General features: G+C 47.2%; 16 non-coding genes across 16 annotated transcripts; all 16 read left to right on the top strand.

The window, feature by feature from the left end:
- Window positions 1–2,518: 2,518 nt before the first annotated feature.
- LOC130114854 (U4 spliceosomal RNA) lies at window positions 2,519–2,659 on the top strand. The gene has a single exon (XR_008810448.1). It is a non-coding gene; the product is annotated as a U4 spliceosomal RNA (small nuclear RNA).
- A 2,118-nt stretch (window positions 2,660–4,777) lies between these two features.
- Window positions 4,778–4,918, top strand: LOC130114860 (U4 spliceosomal RNA). Its single transcript, XR_008810454.1, has one exon. It is a non-coding gene; the product is annotated as a U4 spliceosomal RNA (small nuclear RNA).
- A 397-nt stretch (window positions 4,919–5,315) lies between these two features.
- Window positions 5,316–5,456, top strand: LOC130114853 (U4 spliceosomal RNA). Its single transcript, XR_008810447.1, has one exon. It is a non-coding gene; the product is annotated as a U4 spliceosomal RNA (small nuclear RNA).
- A 1,226-nt stretch (window positions 5,457–6,682) lies between these two features.
- LOC130114859 (U4 spliceosomal RNA) lies at window positions 6,683–6,823 on the top strand. Its single transcript, XR_008810453.1, has one exon. It is a non-coding gene; the product is annotated as a U4 spliceosomal RNA (small nuclear RNA).
- A 3,141-nt stretch (window positions 6,824–9,964) lies between these two features.
- LOC130114856 (U4 spliceosomal RNA) lies at window positions 9,965–10,105 on the top strand. The gene has a single exon (XR_008810450.1). It is a non-coding gene; the product is annotated as a U4 spliceosomal RNA (small nuclear RNA).
- Window positions 10,106–11,029: 924 nt separating this feature from the next.
- LOC130114855 (U4 spliceosomal RNA) lies at window positions 11,030–11,170 on the top strand. The gene has a single exon (XR_008810449.1). It is a non-coding gene; the product is annotated as a U4 spliceosomal RNA (small nuclear RNA).
- Window positions 11,171–12,872: 1,702 nt separating this feature from the next.
- On the top strand, window positions 12,873–13,013 carry LOC130114866 (U4 spliceosomal RNA). Its single transcript, XR_008810459.1, has one exon. It is a non-coding gene; the product is annotated as a U4 spliceosomal RNA (small nuclear RNA).
- Window positions 13,014–13,831: 818 nt separating this feature from the next.
- On the top strand, window positions 13,832–13,972 carry LOC130114872 (U4 spliceosomal RNA). Its single transcript, XR_008810465.1, has one exon. It is a non-coding gene; the product is annotated as a U4 spliceosomal RNA (small nuclear RNA).
- A 925-nt stretch (window positions 13,973–14,897) lies between these two features.
- On the top strand, window positions 14,898–15,038 carry LOC130114862 (U4 spliceosomal RNA). Its single transcript, XR_008810455.1, has one exon. It is a non-coding gene; the product is annotated as a U4 spliceosomal RNA (small nuclear RNA).
- An 817-nt stretch (window positions 15,039–15,855) lies between these two features.
- Window positions 15,856–15,996, top strand: LOC130114868 (U4 spliceosomal RNA). The gene has a single exon (XR_008810461.1). It is a non-coding gene; the product is annotated as a U4 spliceosomal RNA (small nuclear RNA).
- A 929-nt stretch (window positions 15,997–16,925) lies between these two features.
- LOC130114858 (U4 spliceosomal RNA) lies at window positions 16,926–17,066 on the top strand. Its single transcript, XR_008810452.1, has one exon. It is a non-coding gene; the product is annotated as a U4 spliceosomal RNA (small nuclear RNA).
- A 2,038-nt stretch (window positions 17,067–19,104) lies between these two features.
- Window positions 19,105–19,245, top strand: LOC130114871 (U4 spliceosomal RNA). The gene has a single exon (XR_008810464.1). It is a non-coding gene; the product is annotated as a U4 spliceosomal RNA (small nuclear RNA).
- Window positions 19,246–20,167: 922 nt separating this feature from the next.
- On the top strand, window positions 20,168–20,308 carry LOC130114864 (U4 spliceosomal RNA). Its single transcript, XR_008810457.1, has one exon. It is a non-coding gene; the product is annotated as a U4 spliceosomal RNA (small nuclear RNA).
- Window positions 20,309–21,784: 1,476 nt separating this feature from the next.
- Window positions 21,785–21,925, top strand: LOC130114873 (U4 spliceosomal RNA). Its single transcript, XR_008810466.1, has one exon. It is a non-coding gene; the product is annotated as a U4 spliceosomal RNA (small nuclear RNA).
- Window positions 21,926–22,742: 817 nt separating this feature from the next.
- Window positions 22,743–22,883, top strand: LOC130114867 (U4 spliceosomal RNA). Its single transcript, XR_008810460.1, has one exon. It is a non-coding gene; the product is annotated as a U4 spliceosomal RNA (small nuclear RNA).
- A 921-nt stretch (window positions 22,884–23,804) lies between these two features.
- Window positions 23,805–23,945, top strand: LOC130114865 (U4 spliceosomal RNA). Its single transcript, XR_008810458.1, has one exon. It is a non-coding gene; the product is annotated as a U4 spliceosomal RNA (small nuclear RNA).
- The last annotated feature ends 445 nt before the right edge of the window (window positions 23,946–24,390 follow it).

Below are 24,390 nucleotides of genomic sequence, written 5' to 3'. Positions count from 1 at the left end.
AGTTTAAGGTGCTTCACCGTCTTCACTACTCGGGGGACAAGCTGGCCAGAATCTCCCACCACAGACCCTGGCTGTCCGAGGTGCAGCCATAGTCCAGCCTCGGTGGGACACGTGTTCTGGGCATGCCCCTCTCTCAACAGCTGCTGGGGACATATATTTAATGTATTCTCTCATATCTGTAGACAGACCATAATCCCTGATCTAACACAGCCATCGTTGGCATGCCGCCCCCCAACTGCAAGGTCACCACTTTGCAGGCTCATGCTCTAGCATTTGCTTCATTGCTAGCTCGCAGACTTGTTCTGTTTAACCGGAAGTGGAATAAAGCTCCATCGTTTCTGCAGTGGTTGAGGGAGGAGCTGTCCTCTCTACCTTTAGAAAAGCTCCCATATAAAATATGTAAATCCAGCAGAAACTTTGCTTTGACCTGGAGTCCTTTCATAGACTTTATTGAAGGGTTTCCCTTCTGCTGATGTACTTTTACCTGGTTGTGACGGCAGTATTAACACAGATATGTGTGTACAACTTTATATTGTCTTCAAAACAAAGTTATTATGTGGAACTGGACTAAGAAGTCCCTGCATAGTCCTTTTTTGTCTTTCTTGAGCCTTGGGGTGAGGGGGGGTCCTCCATGTTTGTTTGTTTGTTTGTTTTTAAATTTTGTGGTTGTTTGTCTTGTATACCTGTTCCAAAAAACGTGTTGTACCCGGCCTATTACCCCACTCTTCCGAGCTGTCCCGGTCGATGCTCCTCCCCCTCTGCCGATGCGGGCAGGGCTGCAGACCACCACATGCCTCCTCCCATACATGTGGAGTCGCCAGCCGCTTCTTTTCACCTGACAGTGAGGAGTTTCACTAGGGGGACGTAGCACGTGGGGGGATCACGCTATTCCCTCCAGGTCCCCCTCCCCCCCGAACAGGCAGGCCGACCCACCAGAGGAAGCGCTACTGCAGCGACCCGGACACAAACCCACATCCAGCTTCCCACCCGCAGACACGGCCAATTGTGTCTGTAGGGACGCCCGACCAAGCCGGAGGTAACACGGGGATTCGAACCGGCGATCCCCATGTTGGTAGGCAACGGAATAGACCGCTACACCACCCGCGAATGGACAGCGAATGTTTAAGAAGAGCATCTGCTAGCTCTCTGAGCAGGTGAGAAAACCCAGGTTTGTAACGTCAGTCGGTACTAGCTAGCATTGGTCTGAGCCATGTGACCCTTTTCGTTTCGTCATTTCCGTGTAACCTTGCTGTACCTCGTGTTGTCGTTAATTCACACAAGCACAGAACTTCTCCCGGCACTTTGTCTAGTTGAGTGGGCTCATATACATGCGGCTCTGGACAGGGAAAGCAATGTCCCTGGCTGTCAAAATAAATGATGAGGCTTTTGTACAATTCATAACCAACCGGGTTGTTTGGTTCGATATGGGTATAATGATTAGAATTTCCCGTGTTCTCTTTTGTTTTATTAATTTATTTTGCAATTTGTTATCAACGGACCGGGCCGTGCATAGGAAGGGGGTCAGTGTGTGGATTATGCTGCCATCTGGTGGCGCATTGGGCTCATAGTTTGTCCACGAGGGAAGGGGGTCGACGGCAGAACGTGGACTCCCCCTCTTTTTATTTTGGAAAGCCACAATACAGTCAGACGTGTAAATAAATACCTTATGTTACAATCTTTGAGACCCTTCTCACCCAACCCCGAGCCAAGCCCCCCCTCATTAACATAATTTTTTTTTATAAGTGGATCAAAAATCTTCAATATATTTAAGATGAAACAACATCGAAGTTATTAATAGAGAAAAGAAAACTGCAAATTGAAGAAATACATGTCTATTCTATAGATATACATATACATTTATGGCAATATGTCGAATGCAGGACAAGCAGAATACAGCTGTTCTGTGCATTACAGGACTGGGACTAACGTGTGCTTCCGCTTTCTGATTATAAATTATGAGGAATTTTGCTGCCAAAAATAATGGGATAGTTTTGCCCCTCTTCTGTGATGCAGCCACCCTGCACTTTGTACAGACGTCGTTCATTTGGGCGTTTTTTTATTTGTTACCAGTAGGGGGCCAGAATACCAGTTTGACCAACGGGCTTCCGTAGTTTCTCATCCGTCTGAAAAAGGAAAAATCAAATGCGTTTCGTTTGACTGGTGTTTATTTCAAATATCTTGTCAACCATCGGATCATATCTGCCCGTATCTTTCAGAGTGTGTCATATATGCCACGTTTAATTTTTATTTTATTGTTAAACGCGGGCTCCTCCGTACAGAAGGGGGCTTGCAAGAGGGCATTGACTCCCACAATGCATTGCGGGATTGTGTTCCGATTGTTAAATTTTAGGTGGTAATATCATCAAACGGGCGGGAGTTAAAACAGCAGCCGATGCGATGATATACCGTCTATGTGTCACTTTAAGAGAAGCGCACTTTACTGGAACTTTCCCGGGGTACCCGTCACCGCCATGCGGGCGTGTAGGAATCACTCCCCTGCTCCGGGCTCGGCTTCCCCAGCTTTGCGCAGTGGCAGTATCGTAGCCTATGAGGTTTATCCGAGGCGCGATTATTGCTAGTTGAAAACTTTACCCAATACCCCGCCTTGACGACTTGAAATATAGTCGGCAATGGCAATTTTTGACGGTCTCTAAGGAGACTGATCACAGGTGAAACAATAAGATATAAAATAATTCCAGAACATAATGCGGACTGATCTAGAATCTCATTTTATTGGCTTTGTTACATAGTTGTTCTGAGTCCCTTTCACACCTGAAAGTTCAAACCAAGGGCTGAATCAGTCTGCTTCTGGTGCTTTCACATCTTTTATTCTATAGTCATTAGGTTCAGGACTTTTGCTTTCATAACGGCGGACCTTGACTTGAACTTTTGGCTCGTTGTTGCCAGGTGTTACTGTTTATGCTTGTTTTATCACTTCCTATGATTGATCCAAAAGTCCGAACCTTTGATTTCACATTAGACATTCATATACCTTGGTCGGAACCGACACTACCTCCTGAGCTTGGACCAAAGACCGAGTCTTTGATCCCTGTACCCTGGCCCAAGAGGTTTCACACTTGGCAATCTGGTTCGGACTTTTCTGGAAAGTCCGGACTAAACAACATAAGAAGTGTGAAAGGGCCCTTAGCCATTCACGGTTTCTCTTCCTTTGTCGCTGGAGATCAGTTAACGTGTACACAAGCACCATTGTGATATTGATTGGTTGATTATTTTTAACAGCACAGCAAGAACAATTTAATTGCTTTGTTATAAGCTGCCGTATTGTTTAGTGCCAACTTGTGCTTTGGCAGTACTGTGTAACAGAACATGGCCATGCCAATAAAGCCCCGTGGAATTGATTAGTCTTACTCGATGACTGTTGAATGACGTATTGTCCAGATATTAGTTTTGCCTTGCAAGTCGCTACAGAGGAGTCACAATGCTTTGCTACATGATACTTCTGCACAGGGTTTAGTATATGCCGACACACACACACACACACACACACACACATATATATATATATATATAAAACACACTGTGCAGTCCAGGCTAATCACGTTACGTTCAACACTGATGTGATTATGAGCCAGAATTTAGTTGAATGGATGCGGGGATGACACGGGTTCGGGATTCTCGAGACGGATCCAATAGATCTGTGTAAGGCTTGCAGAAGGGGGCGCTATTGGTCAGGTACAAGGCTAATCTGATGTCACGGTCGCCACGTTAGTTCAAACACGTCGCCAGCTGGATGGCTATAACTCTATATAATGACCGCTGCGATCTGCCTTCTCTCATTTAGAACTGATCCTGCTGAATCGATTCTTCCTAAATCCAAAAATGAGCACGTGAACAACTTGGCTGGGCACCAAGTCTTTTCGCAACGGGAGGCAAAATGGTGCAGCTGTGTGTAAAAGGGATCGTTTATTTGCGTGTTTTTATAAAAAAAACCCACCCACTCTCGTGTCGGGTCCTTTTACAGGGTGCGCTCCTTTACGGCCGCGGCACAATCCGGCGAGGGAGGAGGAGAAAACGTTCGCCGGCGGGAGGAGGCGTCACCTCGAGCAAAGCCGGGATCTGTCAGAACGGCGTTGTTATGGATCCCACCGCTTTTCTGGGAACCCTGCCTCTGATTGGCCAGTACCGGTTGCCTCCGTTGGTTGGGTTGGTTAAGGTTAGGGTTAGGGCGGGGTTAGGTTGAAGGTTAGCTAATCAGAGGCCGAGTAGGGGCGGGACTTGCCGAGAAAAGCAGTGGGAGCCATAATAACGCGTCAGAGCGGTCAAGCTGTCGTTAATCGCTGACGCGTCAACGACGTCACACAGATGCGACGCATTAAGCCCAGACACCGACTTTATTCTCCAGTTCCAGGTCGCTTTCTTGCTGGTGCGTTTGCGTCAGCCATGTGGTCGAGGTAGGCAGACACGCCTCTTTTGCCGCTTGAATTGAGCGGGGCATCCGGGGCATCCGGGGCATCGGGCTGAGACGTCCTTTACATGGGGTGCAAGCTCCGCCCACTCGGTTTACCACAGGCGGCGTGATGGAGCGGACCCACAGCGCTTCACAACTTGGATAGACGCCTTATTTTAGTGTGGAAATATCATCCGGCAGACAACTTTAACATGCTAGCTAATATCTAAAGTGCCCTGCGTGTTGAGCTGTGAGTCTTTATTAGCATGTTGAGCTGTGAACGTTATTCCGTTCCATGAGGCCCAGACAGAACCATGACAGAGATGCATGTGTGCAGGAGTGGGCAGCCTGGCCCGCCCCTCCTCCTGCAGCTTTGCGCAGTGGCAGTATCGTAGCCTATGAGGTTTATCCGAGGCGCGATTATTGCTAGTTGAAAACTTTACCCAATACCCCGCTATGACGACTTGAAATATAGTCGGCAATGGCAATTTTTGATAGTCTCTCCGGAGACTGGTAATCTGTGAACAATTAAAGAGCATGATGACAGCACACCTACATCATAGATTGAGCGTAACACTTCAAATTCTTATATAACAATAGTTATACTACCATACAGTTTTGTTTACATGCTGTACCAACTTTTACACTATGCTCACACTTTGCATAGATGTTCAGAAAGGATTATTGGGGAGTGGGGTGCGGTGCATCCAGCAAATTGGCTGGTTTCTTAAAGATTCTTTAATATGGGAATATCATCAGGCAGACAACTTCATCATCCTAGCTACTATCTAAAGTGTCCTGCGTGTTGAGCTGTGAGTGTTTATTCCGTTCCATGGGGCCGATAACTGAACCATGACAGAGATGCATGTGTGCAGGAGTGGGGAGCCTGGCCCGCACCTCGTCCTGCAGCTTTGCGCAGTGGCAGTATCGTAGCCTATGAGGTTTATCCGAGGCGCGATTATTGCTAGTTGAAAACTTTACCCAATACCCCGCCTTGACGACTTGAAATATAGTCGGCAATGGCAATTTTTGACGGTCTCTAAGGAGACTCATAACCTGTGAAACAATAAGATACAAAGAAGTTCTAGAACGCAGTGCAGGCTGATCTAGAATCTTATTTATTGCTTTTGTTCCACGGGGACTTATCTGTGTAAAAATTAACACGTCATGTGAGTATATCCTCTTTACAAGCGCTTTAAACGACGCAGTGCTCGAGGAAAGAATTCACAACTACTGTCATTTACGGCTGCTGCCGTTAGGGGTCGCCACAGCGAGTCACCCGCAAATCGTCAGCAAAAAGATCTCACAAGCTCCGCTCTAATCAAATTAAATTAACGCTCGATAAGCTTTGTATGATTTATTGACCGGATATTAGCGCCTCTGGCTTTGCAGGTCAATACACAGAGGAGTTGCAATGCCCAAAGCTACTAATGTTAGTGACGTATACTTTGCAGCATGATACTCATGCACATGGTTTACATGGTTACCTTAATGACACACTGAACAGTTCACACTGTCCCGAGTAGAACAAACCCGGATTCTGCCGACACGTCACGTTACGTTCAACGCTGATGAGATTATGAACCAGAATGCCTGAATGTGGGGTGACACAGTTTTCAGGGGTTGGATGGATTCTCGAGACGGATCCAAGTGATCTCCGTAGGCTGGAGAAAGGGGGCGTGTCCCAGACGTGTCGGCCTTCTCACAGCAGGCGGTCATTGGCTGAAACGTGTTGAGGGGGGGGTTCTACACATCATAGCACGCGATTGGTTAGGGGAAATGTCAGTTTCACAGCACGTGGTACAAGTTTAATCTGACGTCACTGTCACCGCATACGTCTTCTACCGGATGGCTATAACTCTATACAATGACTGCTCGTGTCCTGTGATCTTCGTTCTGTCATTCAAAACTTAATCCAGAAATAAACACACGAACACGTGGCTGGGCATCACACGTATTCTCTTCGCATCAGGTGACAATGTGGTGCGGTTATTTGTAAAAGGGATTGTTTATTATTTTGCATGTTTCTTTACATGTTGTACCAACTTTTACACTTTGTTGAGAGATGTTCAGAAACAGCACATTGGCTGGTTTCTTAAAGATTCTTTAGTGTGGAAATATCCTCAGGCAGACAACTTTAAAATCCTAGCTACTATCTAAAGTGTCCTGCGTGTTGAGCTGTGAACGTTATTCCGTTCCATGGGGCTCATGACTGAACCATGACAGAGATGCATGCGGGCAGGAGTCGGGAGCCTGGCCCGCACCTCCTCCTGTAGCTTTGCGCAGTGGCAGTATCGTAGCCTATGAGGTTTATCCGAGGCGCGATTATTGCTAGTTGAAAACTTTACCCAATACCCCGCTATGACGACTTGAAATATAGTCGGCAATGGCAATTTTTGACGGTCTCTAAGGAGACTCATAATCTGTGAAAGAATAATAAACCTAGTGGAAGCACATCCACGTTAAAAATTGAATATAGCCAATCAAACTCGGCTTCATAGTTATGTTAACATCTAGTTTATTTACATGCTCTACCAAATTCTACACATTGTTTATAAATTGCATAGATGTTCAGAAAGAATACTTGGACGGGGGGGCAGCAGTAGCGTAGCCAGAATTTTGCGGGCGGCTGGGCGTACATAAAACTAGGTGGGCAAATTCAGATTCTCTAATAGGCCTGTGTGTATATATACATAATAACTACAATGTAGCCTTCGTGCAAGTACAGAGTTGTTATATCCAGGGGACTCTTTTATGATTCTGGTCATAAACCAATAAATCACTGACACAGAGCTACACTCATCGTCGGTCTTTACACGGAGCCTTCAATCAACTTTTTTTTAAAACAAACATCCGGGTTCCCAGCATGCAGCGCTCACACAACTACGGCAAGTAGTGTAGGACAGAAACATAACAATAGTTACACGATATTACCACATCTGTTTTGTGATTGCCAGTTTTGTAATTACCCAAGCCAATGTTTAGTACAATGTGAATTACATATGTACTATAAACGTCTTTACGGATATATACCAAGTCCAGCTGCACTTGATTCAGCTCCTATGGATATCCTCTAGCAGAGTGTTTCTCAACCGGGGGTCCGCGGACCCCTAGTGGTCCGTGGTGTAATTGCAAGGGGTCCGTGAAAATAAAATATCTTTAAAAAAAAGATCCTATGACATTTATAGAAATAGGGTTATTTTACTCAAATGTGACTGAGACCTTTATCTACCTAAACTATAAAGGCTAACAGGACTTTTTTCTCTAATTACATCTGTTTCACAAGTGTAATTTATTGTATTTTAATAAGAGATCTCGCTCCCGTTTGCATTGTTAAAAGTTACTGCATAAAAATTCTGTTGTTACATATATCTGAAAGTTGCTGAATACATATTCTGTTTTGTTACATATATCTGAAAGTTACTGAATACATATTCTGTTTTGTTACATATATCTGAAAGTTACTGCATAAGAATTCTGTTTTGTTAACTATATCTAAGTTACAACTGAAAGCTCTTATTTTTGCCCCAAAGAGTGGATAAATGCTATAATGCAATTTAAAATGCAGTTTCTACTGTTTCTATCAAATTGAAAACCCCCTCCCCCAAGATCAGGTGGAGGGGTCCTCAGGGTAGATCAAAAATACGCAGGGGGTCCAGGACCCCAAAAAGGTTGAGAACCACTGGTCTAGGAGTCGTTGTCAGAGCTAATGATGTCCATGGCTCTTTGTGATCTGATGTTTACCAACGTCCGTCGCCATCGGAGCTGTTGATTTGCATTTGTTTAGCAGCGACGGTGGTTGGGGGGGTTAGTTTCGACTTCATTGTTCAGTGGTCATGAGAGTCGTTTTGGAGCCGTTAGCGACCGACTGTTGTTCTTGGAGGCTAGGCTTCTTGAGTCTCCTGGGTAGAGATGAAAGGACGGCATTGTAGGTGGGAGATAGATGGTGTCGCAGACCTCCTCCTCTGTTGAGGGATGGTTTTTCCAGTTTCACATAAATGGCTTCCTTCACCCCTCTTTCAAGCCATCTATCTTCTCTGTCCAAAATGTGTACGTTGCTGTCATGGAAGGAGTGTGTCTTCTCCTTTAGGTGTAGATAGACTGCTGAGTCTTGTCCTGAGGAGCTTGGCCTTCTGTGTTGGGCCATCCGTTTGTGTAGTGGTTGTTTGGTTTCTCCTATGTATAGGTCAGTGCAGTCCTCATTGCATTGTACAGCATACACCAGATTGCTTTTCCGGCTATGTGGTACACGGTCTTTGGGATGAACCAGTCTTTGTCGGAGTGTGTTGCTGGGTTTGAAGTGTACCGGGATGAAAATTCTCCTGAGTTTCTCGGAGACCCCAGAAACTTACGGGATGACTGTGCTATTCCTTCTGTTCCTCTTCTCCTCGTCGCTCACCTGCTTGGTCTTTTTGGAACGTGTTGCAGTTTTCACAAAGGTCCAACTGGGGTAGCCGCAGGTTTTTAAAGCCCCCCTCAGGTGTTTGTGGTTTATATGGTTTATATGCCAACCTAATGACACACTGAGCAGTTCACACTGTCCCGAGTAGAACCCTGAATTCTACTGATGTAGTAGACCAACAGCGCTACCTAGTGGTGGTTAAGCTAGGCTCTCATATACCCCGGATGTTGACTGCTGCGACAGTCGGAGAGCTACAATAAAGAGGACAAGACGTTGGGAATTGGTCTTCGGCTCAAATCACTGTTATGGATATATTAGCAGTATAGGATACATCCAGATAATATAGCGAATATATTACAACTGAGACGTCACGTTACGTTCCACACTGATGAGATTATGAACCAGAATGCCAGAATGTAGTTGGATGAATGTGGGATGACACAGTTTGGTTGGATTCTCGAGACGGATCCAATAGATCTCTGTAGGCTGGAGAAGGGGGCGTGTCTCAGACGTGTCGGCGTTCTCACAGCAGGCGGTCATTGGCCGAAACATGTTGGGGTTCTACACATCACAGCACGCGATTGCTCAGGTGAGACGTCAGTTTCACAGCACGTGGTACAAGACCAATCTGACGTCACTGCCACCACGCTGATTCACATACATCTTCTACCGGATGGATATAACTCTATATAATGACTGCTCGTGTCCTGTGATCTTCGTTCTCTCATTTAAAACTGGTCCTGTAGAATTTATTTTTCCTGAATCCAAAAATAAACACATGAACACGTGGCTAGGCATCACACATATTCTTTCTGCATCAGGTGACAATGTGGTGCAGTTATTTGTAAAAGGGATTGTTTATTATTTTACATGTTTCTTTACATGCTGTACCAACTTTTACACTTTGTTCACAGTTTGCATAGATGTTCAGGAAGAATACTTGGGGCGGGGTCGACCAGCACATTGGCTGGTTTCTTAAAGATTCTTTAGAATGGAAATATCCTCAGGCAGACAACTTTAACATACTAGCTAATATCTAAAGCGTCCTGCGTGTTGAGCTGTGAACGTTATTCCGTTCCATGGGGCTCATGACTGAACCATGACAGAGATGCATGTGTGCAGGAGTGGGCAGCCTGGCCCGCCCCTCCTCCTGCAGCTTTGCGCAGTGGCAGTATCGTAGCCTATGAGGTTTATCCGAGGCGCGATTATTGCTAGTTGAAAACTTTACCCAATACCCCGCCTTGACGACTTGAAATATAGCCGGCAATGGCAATTTTTGATGGTCTCTAAGGAGACTGATAGTCTGTATAAGGAAAATAAAGTTGTGGAAGTATATCTACTTTAGCAGTTGAAGGTAACTCTTAAAATTCGCGTTTGCCAGAATTGTGTCAACGTTTGACTCACTTTTCATTACTTATTGATCAAGTGTTAAAAACTTCGGCTTTGAAAGTCACAAAACCGAGGCGTACCAAATACTCCCAACGCCACTAATATTAGTGATTTATACTTTGTAATATGATACTCATTCCCCTCCCCGTGTGGGCAGATGGCGGCGGGAAATCACATGTGCGGCGGCCTCACCCAGTACCCTCCATGCAGTGTCTTTGTCCAAGTCTGCAATTAAATGTTGTCTTCATTTGATGGCTGGGAGAGCTGCGCTGGATCGGCTGGAAGAGCTTGGTCTGCTGCGTCTTATGGGCCCAGGGACCACGGCCCTGCCTGGAGCCGCGAACGAGGAGGTAACACCGAGGGCGGTCTGACAGGACGCGGAAGCGGGGCAGGCTAAGCTAACTGCTAGCCCATGCAGACCGGCAGGTCCGACAGTCATCCTGAGACGTCACGTTACGTTCAACACTGATGAGATTATGAATCAGAATGTGGTTGGATGAATGTGGGATGACACAGTTTCGGGGGTTGGATGGATTCTCAAGACGGATCCAATAGATCTCTGTAGGCTGGAGAAGGGGGCGAGGAGGAAGTTTGCATAGACGTTCAGGAAGAATACTTGGGGGGGGGCAACCAGCACGTTGGCTGGTTTCTTAAAGATTCTTTAGAATGGAAATATCATCATGCAGACAACTTTAACATACTAGCTAATATCTAAAGTGTCCTGCGTGTTGAGCTGTGAGTGTTTATTCCGTTCCATGGGGCTCATGACTGAACCATGACAGAGATGCATGTGTGCAGGAGTCGGTACCCTGGCCCGCCCCTCCATCTGCAGCTTTGCGCAGTGGCAGTATCGTAGCCGATGAGGTTTATCCGAGGCGCGATTATTGCTAGTTGAAAACTTTACCCAATACCCCGCCTTGACGACTTGAAATACAGTCGGCAATGGCAATTTTTGACGGTCTCTAAGGAGACTGATAGTCTGTGAACGAAAAAGAGACTTATTGCTTATTTACCCGTTGAAACTCTGTGCAACTTGGAGTGATATCCAAGTCTACTTTAGTAAAGTGATATCAACGTTGATGAGCTTTGTATTACTCACTGGCCAAATGTTAAAGATTTAGACTTTGCAAATTACAACACAGAGGAGTCCCAATGCCGTAACTACTACCAAAGCTACTAATAATAATGATATCTACTTTGCAGCATGACTCTCTTTCCGCTTCCGGTGTGGGAAGATGGCGGCGTGAACCCGCGTGTGCGGCGGCCTCACCCAGTACCGTCAATGCAGGGTCTTTGTCCGCGTCTGCTTTTAAGTTGTGTCTTCCTTTGATGGCTGGGAGAGCTGGCGCTGGATCGGCTGGGAGAGCTTGGTCTGCCGTGTCTTGCAGGCCCAGGGACCACGGCCCCTGCCTGGAGCTGCGCCTGAGGAGGAAGCACCGAGGGCGGTCTCACAGGACGTGGAAGCGTGGCAGGCTAAGCTAACTGCTAGCCCATGCAGACCGGCAGTTCCCATAACACCGAGAGTAGTCTGGCGGCGGCCTCGCCTGGCGTTGACTGTGGTGTCGTCATGTGGAGTACGGGGAGGTGTGCCGAGGGTGTCTGGCCGAGAGAGCAGGCGCTGGATTGACTGGGGGAGCCTGGTCTGCTGCGTTTCCGGTAGGCCCAAGGACCACGGCCCCTGCCTGGAGCAGCGCCCGAGGAGGAGGCACCGACGGCGTTCAGACAGGACTAAGCTAACTGGTAGCCTATCCAGTGTTTCTCAACCCAGTCCTCAAGGACCCCCTATCCTGCATATTTTCTTTGCAACCCTGAATAGGTACCTGTTTGTAGTTATTCAACCAATCAGCAATGAATTGTGTCAGATGTTGCACACCTTGCATAATTAAGTGCTGCGAGATGATTGGTCGAATAAGTACAAGCAGGGCTACCTATGCAGGGTTACAATGAAAATCTGCAGGATAGGGGGTTCCTTGAGGACTGGGTTGAGAAACACTGGCCTATGCAGACCGGCAGTTCCGGCAGTCATCCCTGCCGGAGTTCGTTCCCTTGGACCGTGAATTTGTTTCCCTTTTCGCTTCATGCGTTAGTTTATATATATGTGTTAGTTAGTGTGCGTGTTTCTGAAGTTCTTGTAGTTTTTGGATGTGTGTTTGTCTTTGTGTTGCACTGCTGCGGGCTGAGGGAACCCCCCCCCCCCGTGACAAATAAAGAGTTCCTTATTCCTGATTCCTCTTGGTTTTTACCTTCATGACACATTGTGCAGTTCCCCAGTATTATTATTCTTATTACTGAGACGTCACGTTACGTTCAACACTGATGCGATTATGAACCAGTTGGATGAATGTGGGATGACACAGTTTCGGGGGTTGGATGGATTCTGTAGACGGATCCAATAGATCTCTGTAGGCTGGAGAAGGGGGCGAGGAGGAAGTTTGCATAGATGTTCAGGAAGAATACTTAGGGGGGGGGGTCGACCAGCACATTGACTGGTTTCTTAAAGATTCTTTAGTATGGAAATATCATCATAGAGACAACTTTAACATACTAGCTAATATCTAAAGTGTCCTGCGTGTTGAGCTGTGAACGTTATTCCGTTACATGAGGCTCATGACTGAACCATGACAGAGATGCATGTGTGCAGGAGCAGGGAGCCTGGCCCGCCCCTCCATCTGCAGCTTTGCGCAGTGGCAGTATCGTAGCCTATGAGGTTTATCCGAGGCGCGATTATTGCTAGTTGAAAACTTTACCCAATACCCCGCTATGACGACTTGAAATATAGTCGGCAATGGCAATTTTTTACGGTCTCTAAGGAGACTGATAATCTGTGTAAGGAAAATAAAGTAGTGGAAGTATATCCTCTTTAGCAGTTGAAGGTAACACTTAAAATTCCCGTTTACCAGAGTTGTGTCAATGTTTGTCTCCCTTTTCATTACTTATAGAACAAGTGTTAAAAACTTCGGCTTTGAAAGTCACAAAACCGAGGCGTACCAAATACTCCCAACGCCACTAATATTAGTGATTTATACTTTGTAATATGATACTCATTCCCCTTCCCGTGTGGGCAGATGGCGGCGGGAATCCACATGTGCGGCGGCCTCACCCAGTACCCTCCATGCAGTGTCTTTGTCCACGTCTGCATTTAAATGTCTTCATTTGATGGCTGGGAGAGCTGCGCTGGATCGGCTGGAAGAGCTTGGTCTGCTGTGTCTTATGGGCCCAGGGACCGGCAGGTCCGACAGTCATCCTGAGACGTCACGTTACGTTCAACACTGATGAGATTATGAATCAGAATGTGGTTGGACGAATGTGGTATGACACAGTTTCGGGGGTTGGATGGATTCTCGAGACGGATCCAATAGATCTCTGTAGGCTGGAGAAGGGGGCGAGGAGGAAGTTTGCATAGATGTTCAGGAAGAATACTTGGGGGGTGCAACCAGCACGTTGGCTGGTTTCTTAAAGATTCTTTAGTATGGAAATATCATCATGCAGACAACTTTAATATACTTGCTAATATCTAAAGTGTCCTGCGTGTTGAGCTGTGAACGTTATTCCGTTCCATGGGGCTCATGACTGAACCATGACAGAGATGCATGTGTGCAGGAGTGGGGAGCCTGGCCCGCCCCTCCTCCTGCAGCTTTGCGCAGTGGCAGTATCGTAGCCTGTGAAGTTTAACCGAGGTGTGATTATTGCTAGTTAAAAACTTTACCCAATATCCCGCTATGACGACTTGAAATATAGTCGGCAATGGCAATTTTTGATGGTCTCTAAGAATACTGATAATCTGTGAAGGAAAATAAAGTAGTGGAAGTATATCTACTTTAGCAGTTGAAGGTAACTCTTAAAATTCCCGTTTACCAGAGTTGTGTCAACGTTTGACTCACTTTTCATTACTTATTGACCAAGTGTTAAAGACTTCGGCTTTGAAAGTCATAAAACAGAGGCGTACCAAATACTCCCAACGCCACTAATATTAGTGATTTATACTTTGAAATATGATACTCATTCCCCTCCCCGTGTGGGCAGATGGCGGCGGGAAATCACATGTGCGGCGGCCTCACCCAGTACCCGCCATGCGGTGTCTTTGTCCACGTCTGCAATTAAATGTCTTCTTCATTTGATGGCTGGGAGAGCTGCGCTGGATCGGCTGGAAGAGCTTGGTCTGCTGCATCTTATGGGCCCAGGGACCACGGCCCTGCCTGGAGCCGCGAAAGAGGAGGTAACACCGAGGGCGGTCTGACAGGACCCGGAAGCGGGGCAGGCTAAGCTAACTGCTAGCCCATGCAGACCGGCAGGTCCGACAGTCATCCTGAGACGTCACGTTACGTTCAACACTGATGAGATTATGAATCAGAATGTGGTTGGGCGAATGTGGGATGACACAGTTTCGAGGGTTGGATGGATTCTCGAGACGGATCCAATAGATCTCTGTAGGCTGGAGAAGGGGGCGAGGAGGAAGTTTGCATAGATGTTCAGGAAGAATACTTGGGGGGGGGGAGCAACCAGCACGTTGGCTGGTTTCTTAAAGATTCTCTAGAATGGAAATATCATCATGCAGACAACTTTAACATACTAGCTAATATCGAAAGTGTCCTGCGTGTTGAGCTGTGAACGTTATTCCGTTACATGAGGCTCATGACTGAACCATGACAGAGATGCATGTGTGCAGGAGCAGGGAGCCTGGCCCGCCCCTCCACCTGCAGCTTTGCGCAGTGGCAGTATCGTAGCCCATGAGGTTTATCCGAGGCGCGATTATTGCTAGTTGAAAACTTTACCCAATACCCCGCTATGACGACTTGAAATATAGTCGGCAATGGCAATTTTTGATGGTCTCTAAGGAGACTGATAATCTGTATAAGGAAAATAAAGTAGTGGAAGTATATCCCCTTAGCAGTTGAAGGTAATACTTAAAATTCCCGTTTGCCAGACATGTGTCAACGTTTGACTCCCTTTTCATTACTTACTGAACAAGTGTTAAAGACTTCGGCTTTGAAAGTCACAAAACAGAGGCGTACCAAATACTCCCAACGCCACTAATATTAGTGATTTATACTTTGTAATATGATACTCATTCCCCTTCCCGTGTGGGCAGATGGCGGCGGGAATCCACATGTGCGGCGGCCTCACCCAGTACCCTCCATGCAGTGTCTTTGTCCACGTCTGCATTTAAATGTCTTCATTTGATGGCTGGGAGAGCTGCGCTGGATCGGCTGGAAGAGCTTGGTCTGCTGCGTCTTATGGGCCCAGGGACCGGCAGGTCCGACAGTCATCCTGAGACGTCACGTTACATTCAACACTGATGAGATTATGAATCAGAATGTGGTTGGACGAATGTGGGATGACACAGTTTCGAGGGTTGGATGGATTCTCGAGACGGATCCAATAGATCTCTGTAGGCTGGAGAAGGGGGCGAGGAGGAAGTTTGCATAGATGTTCAGGAAGAATACTTGGGGGGTGCAACCAGCACGTTGGCTGGTTTCTTAAAGATTCTTTAGTATGGAAATATCATCATGCAGACAACTTTAATATACTAGCTAATATCTAAAGTGTCCTGCGTGTTGAGCTGTGAACGTTATTCCGTTACATGAGGCTCATGACTGAACCATGACAGAGATGCATGTGTGCAGGAGCAGGGAGCCTGGCCCGCCCCTCCACCTGCAACTTTGCGCAGTGGCAGTATCGTAGCCTATGAGGTTTACCCGAGGCGTGATTATTGCTAGTTGAAAACTTTACCCAATACCCCGCTATGACGACTTGAAATATAGTCGGCAATGGCAATTTTTGATGGTCTTTATGGAGACTGATAATCTGTGTAAGGAAAATAAAGTAGTGGAAATATATCTACTTTAGCAGTTGAAGGTAACTCTTAAAATTCCCGTTTATCAGAGTTGTGTCAACGTTTGACTCACTTTTCATTACTTATTGACCAAGTGTTAAAGACTTCGGCTTTGAAAGTCACAAAACAGAGGCGTACCAAATACTCCCAACGCCACTAATATTAGTGATTTATACTTTGTAATATGATACTCATTCCCCTTCCCGTGTGGGCAGATGGCGGTGGGAAATCACATGTGCGGCGGCCTCACCCAGTACCCTCCATGCGGTGTCTTTGTCCACGTCTGCAATTAAATGTTGTCTTCATTTGATGGCTGGGAGAGCTGCGCTGGATCGGCTGGAAGAGCTTGGTCTGCTGCGTCTTACAGGCCCAGGGACCACGGCCCTGCCTGGAGCCGCGAACGAGGAGGTAACACCGAGGGCGGTCTGACAGGACGCGGAAGCGGGGCAAGCTAAGCTAACTGCTAGCCCATGCAGACCGGCAGGTCCGACAGTCATCCTGAGACGTCACGTTACGTTCAACACTGATGAGATTATGAATCAGAATGTGGTTGGATGAATGTGGGATGACAAAGTTTCGGGGGTTGGATGGATTCTCGAGACGGATCCAATAGATCTCTGTAGGCTGGAGAAGGGGGCGAGGAGGAAGTTTGCATAGATGTTCAGGAAGAATACTTGGGGGGGGGGGGAGCAACCAGCACGTTGGCTGGTTTCTTAAAGATTCTCTAGAATGGAAATATCATCATGCAGACAACTTTAACATACTAGCTAATATCTAAAGTGTCCTGCGTGTTGAGCTGTGAGTGTTTATTCCGTTACATGAGGCTCATGACTGAACCATGACAGAGATGCATGTGTGCAGGAGTCGGTACCCTGGCCCGCCCCTCCTCCTGCAGCTTTGCGCAGTGGCAGTATCGTAGCCTATGAGGTTTATCCGAGGCGCGATTATTGCTAGTTGAAAACTTTACCCAATACCCCGCTATGACGACTTGAAATATAGTCGGCAATGGCAATTTTTGACGGTCTCTAAGGAGACTGATAATCGGTGAACGAATAAGAAACTTAATACCTGTTTACCCGTTGAAGCTCTGTGCAACTCGTAGTGATATCCAATTTTACTTTAGTAAAGTGATGTCAACGTCGATGAACTTTGTATTACTCACTGGCCAAATGATAAAGATTTTGACTTTGCAAATTACAACACAGAGGAGTCCCAATGCCGTAATTACTACCAAAGCTACTCTTGCTAATGATATCTACTTTGCAGCATGACTCTCTTTCCGCTTCCGGTGTGGGAAGATGGCGGCCTGAACCCGCGTGTGCGGCGGCCTCACCCAGTACCGTCAATGCAGGGTCTTTGTCCGCGTCTGCTTTTAAGTTGTGTCTTCCTTTGATGGCTGGGAGAGCTCGGTCTGCCATGTCTTGCAGGCCCAGGGACCACGGCCCCTGCCTGGAGCTGCGCCTGAGGAGGAAGCACCGAGGGCGGTCTGACAGGCCGTGGAAGCGTGGCAGGCTAAGCTAACTGCTAGCCCATGCAGACCGGCAGTTCCCATAGCACCGAGAGTAGTCTGGCGGCGGCCTCGCCTGGCGTTGACTGTGGTGTCGTCATGTGGAGTACGGGGAGGTGTGCCGAGGATGTCTGGCCGAGAGAGCAGGCGCTGGATTGACTGGGGGAGCCTGGTCTGCTGCATTTCCGGTAGGCCCAAGGACCACGGCCCCTGCCTGGAGCAGCGCCCGAGGAGGAGGCACCGACGGCGTTCAGACAGGACTAAGCTAACTGGTAGCCTATCCAGTGTTTCCCAACCCAGTCCTCAAGGAACCCCTATCCTGCATATTTTCTTTGCAACCCTGAATAGGTACCTGTTTGTAGTTATTCAACCAATCGGCAATGAATTTTGTCAGATGTTGCACACCTTGCATAATTGAGTGCTGCGAGATGATTGGTCGAGTAAGTACAAGCAGGGCTACCTATGCAGGGTTACAATGAAAATCTGCAGGATAGGGGTTCCTTGAGGACTGGGTTGAGAAACACTGGCCCTGTGCAGACCGGCAGTTCCGACAGTCATCCCTGCAGGAGTTCGTTCCCTTGGACCGTGATTTTGTTTCCCCTTTTCGCTTCATGTGTTAGTTTATATATATATGTGTTAGTTAGTGTGCGTGTTTCTGAAGTTCTTGTAGTTTTTGTGTTGCACTGCTGCGGGCTGAGGGAACCCCCCCCCCCCGTGACAAATTAAGTGTTCCTTATTCCGGATTCCTTCATGACACATTGTGCAGTTCCCAGTATTATTATTCTTATTACTGAGACGTCACGTTACGTTCCACACTGATGTGATTATGAACCAGTTGGATGAATGTGGGATGACACAGTTTCGGGGATTGGATGGATTCTGTAGACGGATCCAATAGATCTCTGTAGGCTGGAGAAGGGGGCGTGTCTCAGACGTGTCGGCGTTCTCACAGCAGGCGGTCATTGGCCGAAACATGTTGGGGTTCTACACATCACAGCACGCGATTGCTCAGGTGAGACGTCAGTTTCACAGCATGTGGTACAAGGCCAATCTGACGTCACTGCCACCACGCTGATTCACATACATCTTCTACCGGATGGATATAAATATATAATGACTGCTCGTGTCCTGTGCTCTGCGTTCTCTCATCTAAAACTGGTCCTGTAGAATTTATTTTTCCTGAATCCAAAAATAAACACATGAACACGTGGCTAGGCATCACACATGTTCTTTCTGCATCAGGTGACAATGTGGTGCAGTTATTTGTAAAAGGGATTGTTTCATGTTTCTTTACATGCTATACCAACTTTTAAACTTTGTTCAGTTTGCATAGATGTTCAGAAAGAATACTTGGGGCGGGGTCGACCAGCACATTGGCTGGTTTCTTAAAGATTCTTTAGTGTGGAAATATCCTCAGGCAGACAACTTTAACATACTAGCTAATATCTAAAGTGTCCTGCGTGTTGAGCTGTGAGTGTTTATTCCGTTCCATGGGGCTCATGACTGAACCATGACAGAGATGCATGTGTGCAGGAGTCGGTACCCTGGCCCGCCCTCCCTCCTGCAGCTTTGCGCAGTGGCAGTATCGTAGCCTATGAGGTTTCACTGAGTCGCGATTATTGCTAGTTGAAAACTTTACCCAATACTCCGCTATGACGACTTGAGATATAGTCGGCAATAGCCATTTTTGACGGTTTCTAAGGAGACTGATAATCTGTGTAAGGAAAATAAAGTTGTGGAAGTACCCAGTTTAGCAGTTGAAGATAGAACTTAAAATTCCCGTTTACCAGAGTTGTGTCAACGTTTGACCCACTTTTCATGACTTATTGACCAAGTGTTAACAATTTCGGCTTTGAAAGTCACAAAATAGAGGCGTACCAAATACTCCCAACGCTACTAATATTAGTGATTTATACTTTGTAATGTGATACTCATTCCCCTTCCCGTGTGGGCAGATGGCGGCGGGAATCCGCATGTGCGGCGGCCTCACCCAGTACCCTCCATGCAGTGCTTTTGTCCACGTCTGCATTTAAATGTTGTCTTCATTTGATGGCTGGGAGAGCTGCGCTGGATCGGCTGGAAGAGCTTGGTCTGCTGCGTCTTACAGGCCCAGGGACCACGGCCCTGCCTGGAGCCGCGAACGAGGAGGTAACACCGAGGGCGGTCTGACAGGACGCGGAAGCGGGGCAAGCTAAGCTAACTGCTAGCCCATGCAGACCGGCAGGTCCGACAGTCATCCTGAGACGTCACGTTACGTTCAACACTGATGAGATTATGAATCAGAATGTGGTTGGATGAATGTGGGATGACAAAGTTTCGGGGGTTGGATGGATTCTCGAGACGGATCCAATAGATCTCTGTAGGCTGGAGAAGGGGGCGAGGAGGAAGTTTGCATAGATGTTCAGAAAGAATACTTGGGGGGAGGTCGACCAGCACGTTGGCTGGTTTCTTAAAGATTCTTTAGTATGGAAATATCCTCAGGCAGACAACTTTAACATACTAGCTAATATCTAAAGTGTCCTGCGTGTTGAGCTGTGAATGTTATTCCGTTCCATGGGGCTCATGACTGAACCATGACAGAGATGCATGTGTGCAGGAGTCGGGAGCCTGGGCCGCCCCTCCTCCCGCAGCTTTGCGCAGTGGCAGTATCGTAGCCTATGAGGTTTATCCGAGGCGTGATTATTGCTAGTTGAAAACTTTACCCAATACCCCGCTATGACGACTTGAAATACAGTCGGCAATGGCAATTTTTGATGGTCTCTAAGGAGACTGATAATCTGTGAACGAATAATAAACTTAATACCTGTTTACCCGTTTAAACTCTGTGCAACTTGGAGTGATATCCAATTCAAGTTTAGTAAAGTAATATCAACGTTGATGAACTTTGTATTACTTACTAGCCAAATGTTAAAGACTTTGACTTTGCAAATTACAACACAGAGGAGTCCCAATGCCGTAACTACTACCAAAGCTACTAATAATAATGATATCTACTTTGCAGCATGACTCTCTTTCCGCTTCCGGTGTGGGAAGATGGCGGCGTGAACCCGCGTGTGCGGCGGCCTCACCCAGTACCGTCAATGCAGGGTCTTTGTCCGCGTCTGCTTTTAAGTTGTGTCTTCCTTTGATGGCTGGGAGAACTTGGTCTGCCGTGTCTAGCAGGCCCAGGGACCACGGCCCCTGCCTGGAGCTGCGCCTGAGGAGGAAGCACCGAGGGCGGTCTGACAGGACGTGGAAGCGTGGCAGGCTAAGCTAACTGCTAGCCCATGCAGACCGGCAGATCCCATAACACCAAGAGTAGTCTGGTGGCGGCCTCGCCTGGCGTTGACTGTGGTGTCGTCATGTGGAGTACGGGGAGGTGTGTCGAGGGTGTCTGGCCGAGAGAGCAGGCGCTGGATTGACTGGGGGAGCCTGGTCTGCTGCGTTTCCGGTAGGCCCAAGGACCACGGCCCCTGCCTGGAGCAGCGCCCGAGCAGGAGGCACCGACGGCGTTCAGATAGGACTAAGCTAACTGGTAGCCTATCCAGTGTTTCTCAACCCAGTCCTCAAGGAACCCCTACCCTGCATATTTTCTTTGCAACCCTGAATAGGTACCTGTTTGTAGTTATTCAACCAATCAGCAATGAATTTTGTCAGACGTTGCACACCTTGCATAATTAAGTGCTGCGAGATGATTGGTCGAGTAAGTACAAGCAGGGCTACCTATGCAGGGTTACAATGAAAATCTGCAGGATAGGGGGTCCTTGAGGACTGGGTTGAGAAACACTGGCCTATGCAGACCGGCAGTTCCGACAGTCATCCCTGCCGGAGTTCGTTCCCTTGGACCGTGAATTTGTTTCCCTTTTCGCTTCATGCGTTAGTTTATATATATGTGTTAGTTAGTGTGCGTGTTTCTGAAGTTCTTGTAGTTTTTGGATGTGTGTTTGTCTTTGTGTTGCACTGCTGCGGGCTGAGGGAACCCCCCCCGTGTCAAATAAAGGGTTTCTTATTCCTGATTCCTCTTGGTTTTTACCTTCATGACACATTGTGCAGTTCCCAGTATTATTATTCTTATTACTGAGACGTCACGTTACGTTCAACACTGATGTGATTATGAACCAGTTGGATGAATGTGGGATGACACAGTTTCGGGGGTTGGATGGATTCTGTAGACGGATCCAATAGATCTCTGTAGGCTGGAGAAGGGGGCGAGGAGGAAGTTTGCATAGATGTTCAGGAAGAATACTTGGGGGGGGGGGGGGAGCAACCAGCACGTTGGCTGGTTTCTTAAAGATATGAGGTTTATCCGAGGCGCGATTATTGCTAGTTGAAAACTTTACCCAATACCCCGTTATGACGACTTGAAATATAGTCGGCAATGGCAATTTTTGATGGTCTCTAAGGAGTCTCCTGATCTGTATAAGGAAAATAAAGTAGTGGAAGTATATCCTCTTTAGCAGTTGAAGGTAATACTTAAAATTCCCTTTGCCAGACTTGTGTCAACGTTTGACTCCCTTTTCATTACTTATTGAACAAGTGTTAAAGACTTCGGCTTTGAAAGTCACAAAACAGAGGCGTACCAAATACTCCCAACGCCACTAATATTAGTGATTTATACTTTGTAATATGATACTCATTCCCCTTCCCGTGTGGGCAGATGGCGGCGGGAATCCACATGTGCGGCGGCCTCACCCAGTACCCTCCATGCAGTGTCTTTGTCCACGTCTGCATTTAAATGTCTTCATTTGATGGCTGGGAGAGCTGCGCTGGATCGGCTGGAAGAGCTTGGTCTGCTGCGTCTTATGGGCCCAGGGACCGGCAGGTCCGACAGTCATCCTGAGACGTCACGTTACGTTCAACACTGATGAGATTATGAATCAGAATGTGGTTGGACGAATGTGGTATGACACAGTTTCGGGGGTTGGATGGATTCTCGAGACGGATCCAATAGATCTCTGTAGGCTGGAGAAGGGGGCGAGGAGGAAGTTTGCATAGATGTTCAGGAAGAATACTTGGGGGGTGCAACCAGCACGTTGGCTGGTTTCTTAAAGATTCTTTAGTATGGAAATATCATCATGCAGACAACTTTAATATACTAGCTAATATCTAAAGTGTCCTGCGTGTTGAGCTGTGAACGTTATTCCGTTCCATGGGGCTCATGACTGAACCATGACAGAGATGCATGTGTGCAGGAGTGGGGAGCCTGGCCCGCCCCTCCTCCTGCAACTTTGCGCAGTGGCAGTATCGTAGCCTATGAGGTTTAACCGAGGCGTGATTATTGCTAGTTGAAAACTTTACCCAATATCCCGCTATGACGACTTGAAATATAGTCGGCAATGGCAATTTGTGATGGTCTCTAAGGAGACTGATAATCTGTGAAGGAAAATAAAGTGGTGGAAGTATATCTACTTTAGCAGTTGAAGGTAATACTTAAAATTCCCGTTTACCAGACTTGTGTCAACGTTTGACTCACTTTTCATTACTTATTGAACAAGTGTTAAAGACTTCGGCTTTGAAAGTCACAAAACAGAGGCGTACCAAATACTCCCAACGCCACTAATATTAGTGATTTATACTTTGTAATATGATACTCATTCCCCTCCCCGTGTGGGCCGATGGCGGCGGGAAATCACATGTGCGGCGGCCTCACCCAGTACCCTCCATGCGGTGTCTTTGTCCACGTCTGCAATTAAATGTCTTCTTCATTTGATGGCTGGGAGAGCTGCGCTGGATCGGCTGGAAGAGCTTGGTCTGCTGCGTCTTATGGGCCCAGGGACCACGGCCCTGCCTGGAGCCGCGAAAGAGGAGGTAACACCGAGGGCGGTCTGACAGGACCCGGAAGCGGGGCAGGCTAAGCTAACTGCTAGCCCATGCAGACCGGCAGGTCCGACAGTCATCCTGAGACGTCACGTTACGTTCAACACTGATGAGATTATGAATCAGAATGTGGTTGGACGAATGTGGGATGACACAGTTTCGAGGGTTGGATGGATTCTCGAGACGGATCCAATAGATCTCTGTAGGCTGGAGAAGGGGGCGAGGAGGAAGTTTGCATAGATGTTCAGGAAGAATACTTGGGGGGTGCAACCAGCACGTTGGCTGGTTTCTTAAAGATTCTTTAGTATGGAAATATCATCACGCAGACAACTTTAATATACTAGCTAATATCTAAAGTGTCCTGCGTGTTGAGCTGTGAACGTTATTCCGTTCCATGGGGCTCATGACTGAACCATGACAGAGATGCATGTGTGCAGGACTGGGGAGCCTGGCCCGCCCCTCCTCCTGCAACTTTGCGCAGTGGCAGTATCGTAGCCCATGAGGTTTAACCGAGGCGTGATTATTGCTAGTTGAAAACTTTACCCAATACCCCGCTATGACGACTTGAAATATAGTCGGTAATGGCAATTTTTGATGGTCTCTAAGGAGACTGATAATCTGTGTAAGGAAAATAAAGTAGTGGAAATATATCTACTTTAGCAGTTGAAGGTAACTCTTAAAATTCCCGTGTACCAGAGTTGTGTCAACGTTTGACTCACTTTTCATTACTTATTGACCAAGTGTTAAAGACTTCGGCTTTGAAAGTCACAAAACAGAGGCGTACCAAATACTCCCAACGCCACTAATATTAGTGATTTATACTTTGTAATATGATAGTCATTCCCCTTCCCGTGTGGGCAGATGGCGGTGGGAAATCACATGTGCGGCGGCCTCACCCAGTACCCTCCATGCGGTGTCTTTGTCCACGTCTGCAATTAAATGTTGTCTTCATTTGATGGCTGGGAGAGCTGCGCTGGATCGGCTGGAAGAGCTTGGTCTGCTGCGTCTTACAGGCCCAGGGACCACGGCCCTGCCTGGAGCCGCGAACGAGGAGG

Source organism: Lampris incognitus, chromosome 6, assembly GCF_029633865.1.
Source record: "Lampris incognitus isolate fLamInc1 chromosome 6, fLamInc1.hap2, whole genome shotgun sequence".
NCBI classification, from domain to species: domain Eukaryota; kingdom Metazoa; phylum Chordata; class Actinopteri; order Lampriformes; family Lampridae; genus Lampris; species Lampris incognitus.
This window is presented reverse-complemented; position numbering and strand designations above follow the sequence as displayed.